Raw genomic sequence first — 17,537 nt, 5'->3', positions numbered from 1 at the left:
ATTTTGGTCATCGGAAGGAATTGCTTCATCGGAAGGAGTGTGTTGGATGGGAGAAGGGGCTTGATCCAGTGGCATTCTAACTTGATTGTCTATTTGTTTCCCTGATCTCAGAGTGTGAATTACATTCAATTGAGCTGGATTGTTGGAACTGGATCCAGTGTCTTTAGGGTTTACAACAGGTTAACTTGGGAATTTTCCTTTATCTCTTTCACTCGCGGCAGTGGCTAGTTGCCCAAGTTGGGTTTCTAACCGGGCTATGGCTTGAGTGTTCGAGTTGAGCACTTGGCCGGTAGTTTGCATGAAGGAATTTAGAGTGGTGGATGACTGGGTCAACATGTTGGTAGTTTACACTCAAACGTTTGTCATGATCAGAATTTGATTGATTTGTAGGCTGGTGAGGATGAGGATGTTGGGTTAGAAAAACTGGGTTAGCTTGTTGGAAATTGTTTGGTGCATTGAATGGGACAGTGTTTCCCCTAGGGAATTATTGGTTCGCCGCGGGAATGAAGTTTTGGTTTGCATGAGAATTTCCTTGGTTCCAAGCAAAGTTGGGATGATTTCTCCAACCTGGATTGTAGGATGGAGAAAATGGATCATTTCTACGACGCTGGAATGTAACGTTCATCTGTTCTAAAGCATGGTTGTTTCCTAGGAGAGGACATTCCTTTGAAACATGGGTAGAAGACTGACAATTATGACATCCCGGGGCAGAAATATGATTGATTTGAGCTGGAGCTCGTTCCTTAACTTCTAAGGCTTCTAACCTCCGCAGAATCGTCGCCATCTTTGCTTCAGACTCAATGTTTGACTCCAGAGAAAGACCACTAGACTTAGATTGGGGAACAGATGAAACCCTGTCATCACAGTGTTCCCACTACATTATTTTTTTGGATAGACTCTCTAGGAATTCCCAAGCTTCATCTGCGTTTTTCCTCATAAAATCTCTCTGACACATCGATTCTAAAGATGTTTTTGAAGAATAGTTCAATCCTTCATATATGACTTGGCACAATCGACATTTTTCTAGACCGTGATGAGGACATTGGATTAAAAGATCTTTAAATCGGTCAAAGTATTTCCAGAATGACTCCCCTGGGACAATTTTAAAGTTTTAAATATTGTTCCTAAGCTTTACCATTTTATGAATAGGGAAAATTTTCTTGAGAAAAACGGTGACAAATTCCTCCCAAGTTGAGATGGAATTTATCGGTAAGTTGTACAACCATTTTTTAGCTTTGTCCTTGAGGGAAAATGGAATAAATCTAAGCTTAATCGCATCTTCAGTTAATTCTCTCATTTTAATCATAATACATACTTCCTCAAATTCCGAGATAAAAATATATGCATCTTCTATTTCATTACCTAGGAATTTAGGAAGCATATTTATATAATGCGGTCTAAGCTCAAAATTTGCTCTATTTGCATCGGGGAGCCTTATGCAAGACGGAATTGCATTTCTGGTGGGGGTAACACATCTCCTGAAGAACGGGCTGATTTGCCATTTCTTGAATTGGTTCAACACGGATTAAACGATGAGAATTATCCCGAACCCAAGTTTGCATACACCAAAACAATTTTTTTTCTTTTTAAGGAAAGAAAGAAAATTAGTTTTTTTATATGAAAAGATAAAGAAAAAGAAAAATCCTAACTAAAACAAATCAAAGCAATCACTTTTCAATCAACTCTAATTCTAGGGTTTAGCCTAACTCAACTAGACCAGCTCCTAACCAAAAACTCCTACAGTAAAAAGATCAAAGTTTTACCCAGGTAGTTAGCCAGGTAAAGATAGTACTAGAGGGTGATCAAAGATCAATTAAGTATCTCTTTCCTTGCGGAGCGCTTTACACAACCCCTAAACCTTGCCTTAGACACCAACTATTCTGAGAAAACTTAAACCGTTCACTTAAGGATTTCTTGTTCCTTATTGAGCTCGAATCCTTAGGGGCCAACGTCTAATGAGTTTTAGAATGCTTGGGTTTGTGAAGTGAGGAATTAGTGATTTGTGGGCTAAAGAAAGGGTGATAAAATCCCTTACCTTATCTTGATTGTGAGTTTTGCCCTTAAGAATGTTTTAAGTGTGTACCAAATCAAGTGCTACAATCACTTTGGTGAATTCCTACACTATATGAAATGCAACCCTAGAAATTAAAAGCGACTAAAAAGGATGATAAAAAGAAAATCTTTATATTTTTTAATTATGGTCAACAACAATCAAATGTGAGAAGGGGGAACATTGTTTGATTTTATTATCTTGTTAGTTAATGTCCAAGTAAAAGATTGATTTTATTATGGTCAATAAAAATAAAATCTTTTTTTTTAAATCCTAATTGTCTCTACTTGTGAAGCTAACTAAAAGGGTGGAATTGAAAACTAGAAAAATGACTTACCCGAAAGCAATTCTCTAAGTTCTTGATCTTCAATCCAAGACTTTCAAGCTCCAAGCGGTTCCTTCATAAGAAAACACACAAGTTAAAGAACCAAAATAATAAAATCCTATTTTAACACCTTCCCCGGTAACGGTGTCAAAAACTTGATGCAGCATAATTATGTACCAAAATTGCAAGTACACAATTGATCAAGTTATAGTATAAAAAAATATCGATCCCACGAGGAAGGTGATTTTAAGAGATTATTAGAATTGGTTCTTATGTTTTTTGCGCGACAATTAGAAATAAAGAATAAGTGTGATTATGGAGAGAGATGTGATGAGTGATTTTTGTGAATATATGCAAGAGATAATAAATTGAATTTTAGAGAAGAAAGAATCAAAGAATAAATGAAATCACAAGGCAAGAAAGAAGAATGAATAAAATCAAGAAATAAACCAAGAATGAAAAGAAAATTTAAGAAAGTTAAGATGGAGGATTCAAAAGAGGTAAGAAATCTAGAATATAATCAACTAACCAATTTCAATTACAAAATATAAACTATTCTCTTTTTATCATATTTCAACTTAGATTTATTAAGCATAGATTATCAAACCATTTAAGGAAAGTATAACCTATCAAATTATCATCTAAGTCAAAATTACTATTCATGATAAGAACAACAACATGATAATAATCCTAGAATTCATAAGCATAACCTATCAAACCATTTAAGATAAGCATAGATTATCAAATTCTTCTTCTACCGATTAGTTCTCTAGTTGATTATCCTAAACATGAACATTTTAAGTAAAAGAGAAAAATTCATACAAAATAAAGGAAATTAGACTAGTTTCATACAATTCTAATATTCCTACAAGAATTAATTTCACATCTTAAGAAATAAAAGTAAGAAGAAAAAGACTAATTATAAAAATAAAAAGAAAAAAAAATCTAAACTATGAACAAGAAATAAATCTAACTACAAAGAAATAAAAATCTAAACTATAAAATAAATTGTAGAAATTAAATGCAAGAAAATAAATCTACTCTACAAATTAAAGTGCAAAAAGAAATTAAAAAGACAAGAAAATAAATTTACACTACAAGCATGAATGTAAATCTAACTAATAAGCAATAATAAAGAAATTACAAAAAAGAAATAAAAGAGGAAAATAAAAGAAATGCAAACCTTCAAATTGTTCTTCATCTCCATCCTCATTATTCAACAAAAAGGAGAAAAGAAAATTTAAAGTGGAGAAAAATTATTATTATTAATTACAACTAAAGTTATAATTTTTGGAAGGCCTTCTCAATTAAGAATAGTCCTCCTCTCTAAATGGAGTTACAAAAATTTTCACACCTCTAACACCTCACTCTCTATCCCTATTTATAGTAAACATCAGTGAATGAGAGCCATTGGATCGAAATCTTATCCAAAAATATTAATTTTCAGCCTTTGATTCGTAACAAACTACCCAGTGTATTGATATCAGCATCGATAGGGGTATCGATGCTGGCATCGATACAGGCATCGATGCGGGCATCGATGCCCCAATCGACAGCATCGATAGGGGTATCGATGCTGGCATCGATACAGGCATCGATGCGGGCATCGATGCCCCAATCGATGCAGGCATCGATGCCTGACTGCTTCTAGTTGTTGTCCGCAGAACTCCTCTTCCATTGGTTTTTGGGCTTGGATTTTGGGCTTTTGCTTGGGCTTTTGGGCTTTGATATTTCGTTTAATCCTTCATCTTAGCTTGGGCTTTTGGACAAATTGGAAATTGATTTTCCAATAGGCTTATTTACTTCATTTCTTCATTTAAATAATAGGTTTTTGTTGAGAGATGGAAGTTTGAGATTTATTCTTCATTAACCTGCAATTAAAAGATAAAAACAATTATTAGTAGCATATTTATTCATATAAAATAGATAATGAGGGTATAAAATTGCAATAAAATGTGATTATCACTTGTTTATTTACTCTTGTTCATATATCCTTGCATATATCAAATTGAATATAAATATTGTTAGGATATATTTGTTAAATAATTTTAATCGGCATTAATATCTAATAAGATTAACAATAACCCTATTCACCCCCCCCCCCCCCCCAGGGTTCTTATTCCCCCCCCCCCCCCCCTCTAGGGTTCTTTCCTAGTGGCATTAGGGTGATTTCAATTGATATCATAGCTTGGTACTCTTGATTTAAGGTTTAACCGCCTTGAGTTAACAGTCAAAGCTTTAATATTGTTGCTAATCTTATTTTGATATTATTTAATTCGCTTGCTCATATATTATGGATATGTTTGGTGTAGGCTACGATATAAATGTTGCTCCTATGTATAGTATCTTCCCTTATGAACAATGGTGTTGTAGATTTAAAATTTTTGTTGAATCTAGAAACATAGATTTATGGGAAGTTATTGACAATGCTTATATTATGCCCACTTCGGAGAAATCCAAGTGGAGCAAACATGATAAGAAATTGTTCACAATGAACAAGTTAGTGTTAAAATTTATGCATAATGCTTTTGGTCCATGTATTTCTAATAAACTTGCTCATTTTGATAGTGCTTATGCAATTTGTAAATTATTTGAAGCACATCAAGGGAACTTGGAGGCGATCTGACGATCTTTGACGGCTCCCTCTACAAGTTCACAAGGAGCCTCATTATGCACACGGGCACTAGGCGATAGCCCAAGTGAGGTTTGCGAGTTCCAATTCATTAATAATGTATCTAGTGATGAACTTGCGTGTGCTTCTGAAAAATTATTGCATGCCTATAACAAATTGTATCATATCTTTTTAGAATTAAAAAGCAAGCATGAAGATTTAAAATCTGATCATGAGAAGTTAGCTTCCAAATTTAATATCATTTTTTAAGAAAATGTTGCTCTTAAAGAAAACAATGATATGATAAATTTGGAAAATAATAATTTGAAATTGAATATTGCTAACTTGACTCATGATAAAAATAATATCATGTTAGAAGTTGAGAACATAAAAAATGATACTGCTTCTTTCATAAATGACTATTTATGTTCCACTTCTAATGTTAATGCTAATATGCCCAATGATGAATTGAACAATGTTAAAAACCGTATTTCTTCTTTAGATTCAACTCTAACGACATGCATTAATAACCACAAGAAACTTGTGGATATGTGTGCCAAGTTTAATGCAAAATCATCCACTCATTATGCACACATATATAGCAAAGTTTACAAGTGTTCAATTTGCGGCCGAAAAGGTCACCTTGCTAAATTTTGCTATGATGCACATAAACCCACTAAGGCTCATATTAATTCCTTTTGTGTATCTTATAAGGTTTCTTCATCACATGTACACACACATTCACATAAAGTACATCATAAGCATGCTCATGTGTATCAATGTGATCTTTGTGGTCGATTTGGTCATTTGGCCAAATATTATTTTGATTTGAAAAGAAAATCTTGTTTGCCAAATATTTCTAGTAGACCATATGTTTTAAATATGATGTTTGTAATAGGTTTGGACATCTTGCAAAATTTTGTTATGATATGCAAAAAGCTTCTAAGTTGTAATATGTTCCAAATAGACCATTGTTTAAAAATGTTTCTCATTTGCAAAATAAAGTTATAAGACCATCTATTTTTGTAAATGAATCCCGTGCACAACCGTTTGGTCAACATAAGCAAATGCTTCCTTTCCATTGTACTTATTACAATCAGAATAATCATTTGAGTAATTTTTGTTATGACCGTGTCCGTGCACCACATGCGCCCAAGAGGGTTCATAACCCTAGGGCTTTGAGCTTGAATGATAGGGGTCATGTCCCTAACCAATCCGACATCAAGAATGCTTGGGTGCCAAAATCTTTTTAAAACCAAGAATTGTATTATTTTTTTATTTTTCTTGGTTTTGAAAATTATGTTTTAAATTTTTTTTGAATATGAAAACAATTTTTCTTTGATCAATTCTTTTGTTTTCATGATTATTAGTTTCGATTTTTGTTGAGAGGTTTGTATTTATATAACCCCCGGATTTATTGGGTGTTTATTCCCAAATCTTGTTTACCGGGTGCTAAAATGTTTCTATTGGTTGGAACAAGCTTAAGAGCTTGATATATTGTTTCCTCTCTTACATTTTGTCAAAAAAAATTTATTTTGATTCGTTGCTTTGAATTCATTATATAGCACAAATAGATGATTCAAATTTCAAATATGCTTTTTGCTTTGAATTCATTATATAGCACAAATAGATGATTCAAATTTCAAATATGCTTTATAATGTATTTTTTATGTGGTTTGATCAAGTTCTACAAAAAATAGATGATTCAAATTTCAAATATGCTTTATAATGTATTTTTTATGTGGTTTGATCAAGTTCTACAAATAAAACTTCCTTTATTGACCAAACATTATTTTGGGTTTAAATTTTGATTTATGATTTCATTTGAGTGATTTGTTTTCATTTAAAAACTTTTTTCATGATTCTCATGTTTCCTATTCATTTTTTTCATAAATCTATTTTCATATGTTTTTATGTTTGTGTAATGAGTCACTATTCCATAATGATACATCCATATGTGTTCTCATTGTCTTATGGTATGTGGGTTATACTTAGCATATTTTCAATCTATGCTTGCTCACATATATTTGCCTTGGTCATCATTGCATATATTCTATAAGGTATTTTGATAGGGGGAGCAATCCCTATATTTGTTTTTATACTCACCCATGCTTATTGGTAGGGGGAGCTTTCGCTATCTTCTTCTTTTGTTTTCCCCTTTTTGATGTTGTCAAAGGGGAAGAAATATTATGAGTATATCTTGTTTTGGTTATATGTATGATAATTCTAATTTATATATTCATTTCCTTTCATGCATATATCTCTTTTTGTAAATTATTTGTCATCATCAAAAAGGAGGAGATTGTTGGGGTCCTTTTGTTTTGATGATGATTTACAAAAAATTTACATCTAATGTTATTTATCTAGTGTTTGTGTTTTGTATTTATTCTAAGCAAATAATATGTTGGAGGATGGATGGAATCGAGCATTCACGATCATATCCAATGGAGGTTGGCGGAATAGTGGTTGAAGCCTTGCAATTCAAGTTGAAGATCCAAGTTCAAGCTTCATCCGTAAGTTTACCAAGTCGAACTCATTGAAGACCTTCATCAAACTTGGGTAATTTAGTTTAGGTTTTATATTATGTGTTAAGTACTCTAAGCTCAATATCATATACACACACATTTTATTTATGTATATATATAGTTATGTATATATATACACAATATTAGTTTATAGACTTAACAATCATAATATACATCTTCTATTAAGTCTATAAAATTAGTTTATGAAGTTTCAAAACATGGTGTAGTTAAAATGTTAAACAAGTATGTTTACATTTTCATGTTTTGGACTATTTTATAAAATAAAGAGATTTCTCATTTGGGAGGTAATTTTTGAAAACCAGTTTTTGTAGTATGTGTATTATCATATCTACAATCATTTCCCAAAGTTTTACATTTTTCTGAATTTATTTGTAATTTTTAAAAATAGTTTAAAAATCAGATTTTTTGTTTCAGTTAGGCTGAAAACCTGTTATCAGTCTACTGGTCAGTCGACTGATGAAATCAGTCGACCGATCAGTCGACTGAAGAAAGTATCTGTAATTCAAAAAAGTTTCTATTTTATTTTGGTCGACTGACCAGTCGACTGATGAGGTCATCAGTCGACTGATAAGGTTCGTCAGTCGACTGATGAGCTGGAAAACGCCTCTAACAGTCAGCTCATCAGTCGGCTGACCAGCTCCAACAGTTATATTTCCAGCCTTTGTTATTTTATTATTTTTACTGGTTTTTCTTGGGTTTTGTACCTTGGTTTTTCTTCCTATATAAACCCCTATTGTTCTCATCAGAAAAAAGTTTCTTTATGAGGGTTTTTAACAAAAGTTTTAAGTGTTTAAAAGTTTGTTTCTCAAGTTTAAGTTTGGTGTTTGAGTTTACAAAGAGGAGGCTTGCATTTTCAATTAAGGAATTCATCCTCAATCTTCTTCAACATCTTTGTGATTATAGAGAAGTTTTTTTAACTCTTTTCTCTAGCAATTTTATTATTGATTTTCATATTCTTATTATTGCTAGTTTGTTAATTGAGTTAGATTTTATTTACACTCATTTTATCACACACACCCTATTTGAGCTTGTAGCATTTCATACATCATATATTGGGTTGTGGGATTGTGATTTTTGAGATTGAGCTTACATTGAGTTCTCACCTATTGCAGAGAACATTTTATTGTATTATGCTTAATTGTGAGTTACACGTTATATCACACTTGTACACCGAGAGGAGTGTGTGATGAGAGATGAGGTTATCCCAAGAGAAGTGGCGTTGGTAGTAATGCCTAGAGGTAGGTTGTAATTCCGAGCACTTGAGGGAAACACGGGCTAGAGACCAATACTTAGAGGGTGTAGAATGTGAGTGCAATTGTGTATGTTGTAAAGTTTTCGGTGAACTAGAAAACCGAATTGTGAGGTGTAAACATTGTTCGGGTAAGCGTAGAAAACCCGGTTGTGATAGTAGAGTTCTCCCTGGGAGTGGGGAGCGGAGACGTAGGACGGAAGGTCCGAACTCCATGATCATATCTTGTGTTTGTGTTTGTCTTTGCGCACTATCACTTGTTTATTTACTCTTGTTCATATATCCTTGCATATATCAAATTGAATATCAATATTGTTAGGATATATTTGTTAAATAATTTTTTCGGCATTAATATCTAATAAGATTAACAATAACCTTATTCACCCCCTCTAGGGTTCTTTCCTAGTGGCATTAGGGTGCTTTCAACATTAACAACTAAACGCTAACCTTCACAATCAGTTATAAAAATGTAGGATTACTTACACAAACAAGCTGGGTACACCCTTGCAGATATAAAATCATCTTCCCTAGCCCAGGACCCTTCAATGCTTTTTCTATCGCGTTAAATGTCTCACTGAATATATAGGTCCACAAGCAGTGTTATTGGCCTGTTTGATGCTATCAACATACTAGAATAAATGCCTAGGAACGCCAAGAACACTGCTTGGACACCAGATCATGCTCAACTAATAGATGATCTGTAGTAGAACAAAGTCCTTCACATCTCGATGATCAGTTGATTATACCAGCTTCATGAGTAGATCCTCAACATTACGTCTGGTAGGGGCTGGAGGAGGAGCTGTACTACTGTCACCCTCAGGTTTGGTAAAAAACCTGGACCAAATCCTATTCTTCCTATCTCGGTTGGGGCCAACAAGATCCCCCTTATTGGAGAATCACGTATGGCTCATTACCCACTCAAGGTTGAATGAGCACGCGATTTCTTTCCAGATTTTATATCAGTGAAGACGGATTTCATCTTTTTCTCGTCCTAATGTCTCAAAACGTGCTCAAAAGTGGGAAGATTAAGATCAGGAGGGCCAAAATAAACGTAGTGTCTGAATACACTATCTTCGTAGGCCTCCCAGTGCCTTTGCCCCATATGTTGCACCAAAGTGTGCATGAACTCATAGTAGACAATGAAGCTGGATGTGGGCCGCAGCTCAGATGTGGTCTTTACCCTTTGTCTACAAAGCAAAACCACAAGATATAAATAGTTTCAAAATAATCAGTAAACATAACAATTATGCTGTAAACTTGACAAAGAAACTATAAACTTAACAACAAATCCATAAGCTTAACAACCAAAGCCTATTCTTAATAACCAATCAATAACCTTAACAATAAAAGCATAACCCTTACAAGTTAACAGTAACATTCACAACAAATAATCACAAGTAAACAGTAACCTCCACAACTAACATACACCCGTCAATAGTAACATTCACAACTAACCCTTAACCTTAAAAAATAGACATACACCCGTAAATAGTAACCTTTACAGTAACCTCCATAACTAATAGACACCCGTAAACAATAACCTTCACAACAGACTCAGAACCTTATCAAGTAACCCTTAACCTTAACAACTAACAAGCCACATGTCACAACTAAACAATAACCTTCACAACAGATCAATAACCTTAACAACTAATGCATAGCCCTAACAAGGAATCAATTTCCTTGACAACTACAAGCTAACATTCACAACTTATCAGTATCCTTCACAATTAACAAATCATGCAAATGATAAACAACATAAAAATTACTGTAAAAATCACTTTTTTTGCTGCCATATGCTTCTCTTTATCTCCTCTCTGTAGATCCAGGAGTACTCTAGAGGCATCATCGGTGCCGCCGATGGTTTCGGTTCTGTCCTTTAGATCTGGATGGGGGGCTGGCTTTTTGGGTTGAGCTGGACTTCTGGGATGAGAGTGGCTGGCTGCAATGTCCTCTAGAATATCAGCAACTGAAGCGCCAGCTTCAGACCACTCCGCTGTTGTATGGGGTCTTTTTGAGACGATGTAGTGTGACCCGTCATCATCTTCGCTGAATTCGACGGGGAGGACTGCTTTGGGAGTTGTCTCGCTGGCCATTTTTCCCGATTAATCTCTGGAGTTAGATGCTTTAGGGCTAGGGTTTTGAAATGAGGAAAATGCTCTGGAGTCAGTTCGCTTGGACAAAAGATAGATGAAATAGCATGAACGACGAGGAAGGGTTTACATAAACGAGAGGCAGTTAAATCAAATAGTATTTTGGAAAGATCATGCTAGTTTTTAACAATGTTTCATATTGGGGGAGGGGGGATTTGGGGGCTATAGGAAAATTATGAGTCTTTTGGGGGCGAAGGACCGTTGACAAAGTCCTGGGGCGAAACACTCTGACTCTTTTTGGGGGCTAGAGGCAATTTTTCCAAGTTAAAAATTGGGTATATTCAAACCTCTCGAACAATGGGCGATTGCCACAAAACTCCAAACTATAAGATGTCTAAAAATTACCGCAGATAGTTGATCCCTACAAAGCACAAACGATGGAGGTTATAATCTGACAATCTTCACAATAATAGATAAAAGTTACAATTTGACAACTTTCGCAATATACGAGAGTTACAAGTTGACAACTCTCACATTTCAAAGAGCCAAATGCAAGGATTACAGGATGACGATCTTTACAGAACTGGAGAAAAGAGATTACAATTGACGATCTCTTCAAGCCCAAACGCGGAGCTCATCGTTGCGTTCCAGATTCAAGACACAGAGCTCACCTCTGCATTTCAAGAACAAAACGTGAAGCTCATTGCCGCGTTTCAAACTCATGACGTGGAGTTCACATCCACATTCCAATAACAGAATGCAGGGTTCACCACTGCGTTTTCAGAACCAAACACAGAGCCTAACTCCGCGTACAAAGTTCAAGACACAGAGTCCATTCCCAGAACGCGAACTTCGCATTTGACTCATTCAAACACGAGTTAAATAGTTCCAAAACCATTTTACATGATATGAGGGGATCACAACCCCACTAAGAAGCGATTTTAGGGTTAGTTACACTCCTAAAACCCCTATAAATAGCTAAAGTATCAGCTTAAAATGGATCTTTGGATCATCTAGAGATCGAAAAAAGATCTTGGCAAAAAGGGGCATTTGGAGTCTTGATCTTCTTAGCTTTTGTGGAGGTTTTTGTGAAGGCTTTTCTTGGAGCTTTCGGCTAGCTTGTGAACCATTTCGGTTAGATTTAAAAGAATTAATTTCCTTTTCGAGATCAACTCTTTTATAGAGTTTTAAACTCATTTAGAGTTTGAAACTTGCATCACAAGTTCTCTTAAACTCGTTCAGAGTTCTACCAAGTTCCATGAAGTGGGGTGTTCAGATCGTCAACGGGATAGAAGATTCAAGCTCCCATCGACACCAAGAAGAACCCAAGTTTAAACAAAGAGAAGGATCTCCGTCGATTCCTTCTTTTTTTTGTAAATCGAGCAACCGATATAGAAAAGTTGTACTTTTTTTCTAAATCAGTTAGAAAGAGATTGCAAAGAGAGATTATATTCATTCTTTTTCTAAGTCAGTTAGAGAGATAAATACAAATTTTATTCTTATTTCTTCTTTAATTTTCCCACAAACACAAACTCCAACACTGTAGAACCCCGTAAATTTTTATATGAATATATGTGAATTATTAGTAAATAAATAATTCTTTTATGATAAATAGCTTGAGGTCATTGATATACATGATAATAAGTTATTTGAGATGATATAAGAGTTTGGGGGTAGAGTTTTGTGCGTTGGTTTTGCAAATTAGCAAAACATGCACAAAAACTGAATTTTTCCAGATCAGTCGACACATCAGTCGACTGACTGTATCGGTCGACACATCAGTCGACTGATAAGCTGATTTCCAGTTTTTACAGGTTTCGAGTCTGTTTTGTTTTGGTTCGGGTTTGGGTCGGGTTTAGCTGTTCATATATATTCTTTTTCACCCGAATTCACCCCTCTCACCTTCAGATCTGAGAGAACCCTAGCCCCCTCTCCTCTATCACAAACCCTAGCCTTATTCTTGGTGATTTGGGGAAGAACTTGGGGGATTTTTGTCGAAATCTTCACATTGCAGCAAAGGGGATTCTCTCTCTCAAACCCAGGAGTTGTTCATCACCCAGAGGCGAGTAACATCACGCCCAACTCTGTCCCTTTTGTTTTACACGAATTTATTGAGTTTAATGAGTTTTGATTTAGCCAAAAACGTATTTTTAGTACAAAGAATGAACCTTTATGGTATATGAGGTGGGGTATTGAGCATTTCAGTTTATAAAAGGACTAAAAATGTTTTATTAAAAAGATCTAGATCTGAAATGTGTGTATAAGAGATTTAACATGAGTTTTGTTTTTAACATGAGTTTTAACATGAGTTTTGTTTTAAAAATGTTTTAAAACATAAATACACATGTCTAGGGTTTTTGTTTATATATTCACATATGGGATTTTTGTTTCAGTTTAGTTCATACATGTTAATATCAGTATTTTCATGCTTGGGATTGATGGGGATGAGTTTAGATCGAATTTTGTGTAAATAGCAACCTGTGCAGAGTTTCTGCAGTCTATCGGTCGATTGATCAGTCGACTGACGGGTAAATTTTCAGTCATCAGTCGACTAATCAGTCAACTGACGGGCTGATTTTGTTTTCTCAGCTTCTCAGTCGACTGGTCAGTCGACTGGTGAGCTGAGGCTGTGCTGCCTGAGCCTTATCGGTCGACATATGAGTCGACTGACGTCATCAGTCGACACATCAGTCGACTGCTAAGCTGTTTTACAGATTCTTAATCTGTTTGAGTTGTTTTACGGGGTCGCCTCGATAACCTGACCCTAGTCTACCATGTTAATGATTTATCTGTACATGTAGGATGACTTTTGACATAAGTTTAGACATGTACACCGAGATGCGGGTGAGTTTAGATAATGTATATCTGTCCTCATATACTTTTCACAGTTACACAGTCCCCGTGTTGGACTATAATCCATAGAAGTCCTCGTGTTGGACTATAATCCATTTCAGTCCTCGTGTTGGACATTTGCCACTTATTCCATGTGTTTGAAAACCACAGCATCTAGTCCCTGCATCGGACATATCTCTTAACCCTGTATATGACTTTCTCACAGGAGTTTATGACATGACACTTATGTAGATTATAACATGACATACATGCAAGTTATAACATGATGTTCATGTAAGCTATGACATGGCACTGTATTTTTGCTCTGAGATTAGTTGTATTTATTTTATTATTGTTTCCTGTACTAGAACTTCGGGATTTGTGTTTAGGGATTTACAAATTTGAGATATAAGGTATATACATGAGGGTTTCCTTGTTTGGATTATTTCGCTCGACGTACCTATGCTCGTGTTGTAAATTTCTAAATACTAAAATCCTCTTTAGTAAGATCAATGATTTTAGATCTATTATGTATTAACTGTATTTTCTTATACAACGAGCCCTGTTCCCTTGGGGTTGGTTGTGATGTTTCTCGCTAGCGCTTTGACGCTCGTTGTCCCTCCCCCTTTCAGGTAACGAGCCAGGAGCCCGGAGAGTCGCAGGTTGCTAGTATCTCTTGTATTATCTTTTACTTGCTTTTGTACATACACCTGTTGTTGACTCTACTAGAGAGATGTTAATTGTGATGGTGAAACATGTTATTGCACGGTGTGGTGCATGGCAGGTTTGACATTCTTGGTTTCACCTTGGACTGCAGCCTTGTGTGAACCCAGGGGCATCACAGTTGGTATCAGAGCTCTAGTTCTAATATCCTTAGGATCATCCTGTGTCGAGTCGTGGAGCTAGGATAGAGTTTCTTAGGGTTCATGTATAGAGTCCGTAAGGAATTCCTAGTATGAGTGAGGACGATATATGCGTATATCTTAAAATTTAAGAATTTTTTTTATGATAACTATTTGGTGTAAATTCAAAGTATTTGTGTGAATACTATATGTTATAAAAATTTCAATGTGATACGTTATTTATAAAGGTCTGTTTTGACTCATAAACTTTATTTTTCTTATCACCGGAGAGAGAGAGATAGATGGCAGGATGTGGTAGACCTCGTACCAGGAGAGCTAGCCAGGCAGAGTCACAGTAGACTCCATCAGAGTAGCAGCCAGCTCAGTCCGAGCCTCAGCAGGCTCCACCCGAGCCGCAGCAGGCTCCTCAGGATTTGGTGGACATCATGGCTCCCCTCATTGCCTGGATGACAGCCATTGAGGAGTTTGTGACGACTCATATAACACCACGGACACCACCACCATCACCGGTAGCTCAGCAGCAGGGGATACCTGCCGTTCCTGTCAGAGAGAGACCCCCAGAGGTCACGCCTGCAGCCATTCCTCTAGCAGTCCTAGATAGAGCCACAGAGCAAGAGGCTTGGCTTCGTATGGTGGAGAGGTATCAGAAGATGAGGGCACCAGAGTTTCAGGGGTCACCAGACCCCTCTTGCAGCCCATAAGTGGAAGGAGGATGTGAGTAATATTCTCGATATACTCGGTGTAGATTCAGTACAGAAGCAGAGACTGACATCCTACAGCCTGAAGGGAGATGCTGGGAGATGGTACCGACTTCAGTTTACCCCGGAGCAGAGGATGACCCTCACCTGGGAGGACTTCATATACTTCTTTGATGGACAATATATTTCTTCTGCAGCACGGACTGGGAAGGAGCTCGAGTTATCCCGATTGACTCAGGGGGACATGTCAGTGGCGGATTTTGAGAGCCAGTTCATGGAGTTGCTACATTTCACGGGCATGTGGCAGACGGGAGAGCGTCAGGCTCAGATATTCTTAGCAGGGCTTCGCCCTAATCTCCGACGGTACCTCATGTCGAGGAGATTTTATTCAGTTAGGGAGGTAGCTGAGGTTGCCACTTCTCAGGAGATTGAGACTACTATGTTCCAGAAGGACAAGGAAGGGAAGGCTAAGACAGAACAGAGTGGGGATAAGAGCAGGAACAAGAGACCCTTTTCTGGACATCAGCAGCAGCATCAGGGCCCTTATAAAAGGGGACCCCAACAGGATCAGAGAGCGCATCAGCAGCGCAAGTTCCAGGGATCTTGTTTTAATTGTCACAAGGTCAGGCATAAGGCATCAGAGTATCGTAGCGCACCAGCAGGAGCCCAGCAGGGCAAGGGTCCGAACCAGTAGCAGTAGCAGCGCCAGCAGGGCAGAGGTCAGGGCCAGCAGAATAGGCTTGAGGCACCGCCAGCAGCTCAGAGGACTGATGGACAGATTCGAGCAGTTCAGGAGGTTCCTCAGGGGCAGATTGTCTCATATACTCCATCTCCAGCAACAGAGCAGTCTTCAGCCATGGGCATGGTTTATGCAGTAGTTCCATGTGACCATGGAGCTAGCGGAGCAGTAGTGGAGGGTACGTTCTTTGTGAATTCCTTTCCCGCCCGTATTCTTTTTGATTCGAGAGCTTCGCATTCTTTCATCTCGCATGTATTTATGGATAGACTCCAACTCATGGCTCAGCCTCTAGACACCCTTTTATCAGTTTTCACCCTTTTAGGTGAGGTATCGCTTCTGGAGAGCGTTTGTAGGAGGTGTACCGTCAGTTTGGATGAGTCAGAGTTCATAGTTGATTTGATAGTGTTGCATATGTCCGAGTTCGATGTTATCCTTGGTATGGATTGGTTGTCTTCCTACCATGTTAGCATTGACTGATTTACGAAGACACTCAAGTTGCGAGCGTCCGACGGGTCCGAGATGATTGTAGCCGCCTCTCAGGGCAACTGACTTGCGGAGTTATTTCTGACATACATCGAGGAGGTGATACGAAGGAATCAGGGTGCTGAGTTATTGGAGACTAGAGTTGTCTCAGAGTATCAGGATGTCTTTCAGGACATACCTAGATTACCTCCGGTGAGAGAGGTGGAGTTTTGTATTGAGTTGCAGCCTGGCACAGCCCCGATATCCTGCGCACCCTATCGTATGGCACCAGCTGAGATGAGGGAGCTTCAGACCCAGTTGGACGAGTTATTAGCTCAGGGTTTTATTCACCGGAATCATTCTCCGTGGGGCGCGCCGGTCCTCTTCGTGAAGAAGAAGGACGGTAGTATGAGATTATACATAAATTATAGAGAGTTGAACAAGGTCACTATCCGGAATAGGTACCCACTACCTAGGATTGATGACTTGTTTGACCAGTTGCAGGGTGCGCAGTATTTCTCGAAGATTGATCTTCGTTCTGGCTATCATCAGCTGCGGGTCTGGGAGATGGATATTCCCAAGACCGCTTTTCTTACTCGATATGGGTCCTTCGAGTTCTTGGTCATGCCATTTGGGTTGACCAATGCACCCGCGGTATTCATGGATTTGATGAACCGGGTTTTCCGTCCCTTCTTAGATTAGTTTGTGATCATTTTCATTGATGATATTCTCATTTACTCGAGATCGGAGGCAGATCACGAGGAGCATCTACGGATAGCGTTGAGGACTCTGTAGAAGCATCAGCTGTATGCCAAGTTCAGCAAGTGCGAATTTTGGCTTTCAGAAGTCAGATTTCTTGGCCATGTCATCAGTAGAGAGGGCATAGCAGTGGACCCGGCAAAGGTCACGGCAGTTCTTGATTGAGAGCCACCGAAGACGGTGACAGAGATTCACAGCTTTTTTGGGTTTAGCTGGATATTACAGGAAGTTCATTCAGGAATTCTCGAAGATTTCGACGCCGATTACACACCTTACGAAGAAGGGTGTACAGTTCATATGGAGCATGGAG

This window comes from Asparagus officinalis, chromosome 7 (genome assembly GCF_001876935.1).
Source record: "Asparagus officinalis chromosome 7, Aspof.V1, whole genome shotgun sequence".
NCBI classification, from domain to species: domain Eukaryota; kingdom Viridiplantae; phylum Streptophyta; class Magnoliopsida; order Asparagales; family Asparagaceae; genus Asparagus; species Asparagus officinalis.
The sequence above is the reverse complement of the archived record's forward strand: the minus strand, read 5'-3'. Positions refer to the sequence as shown.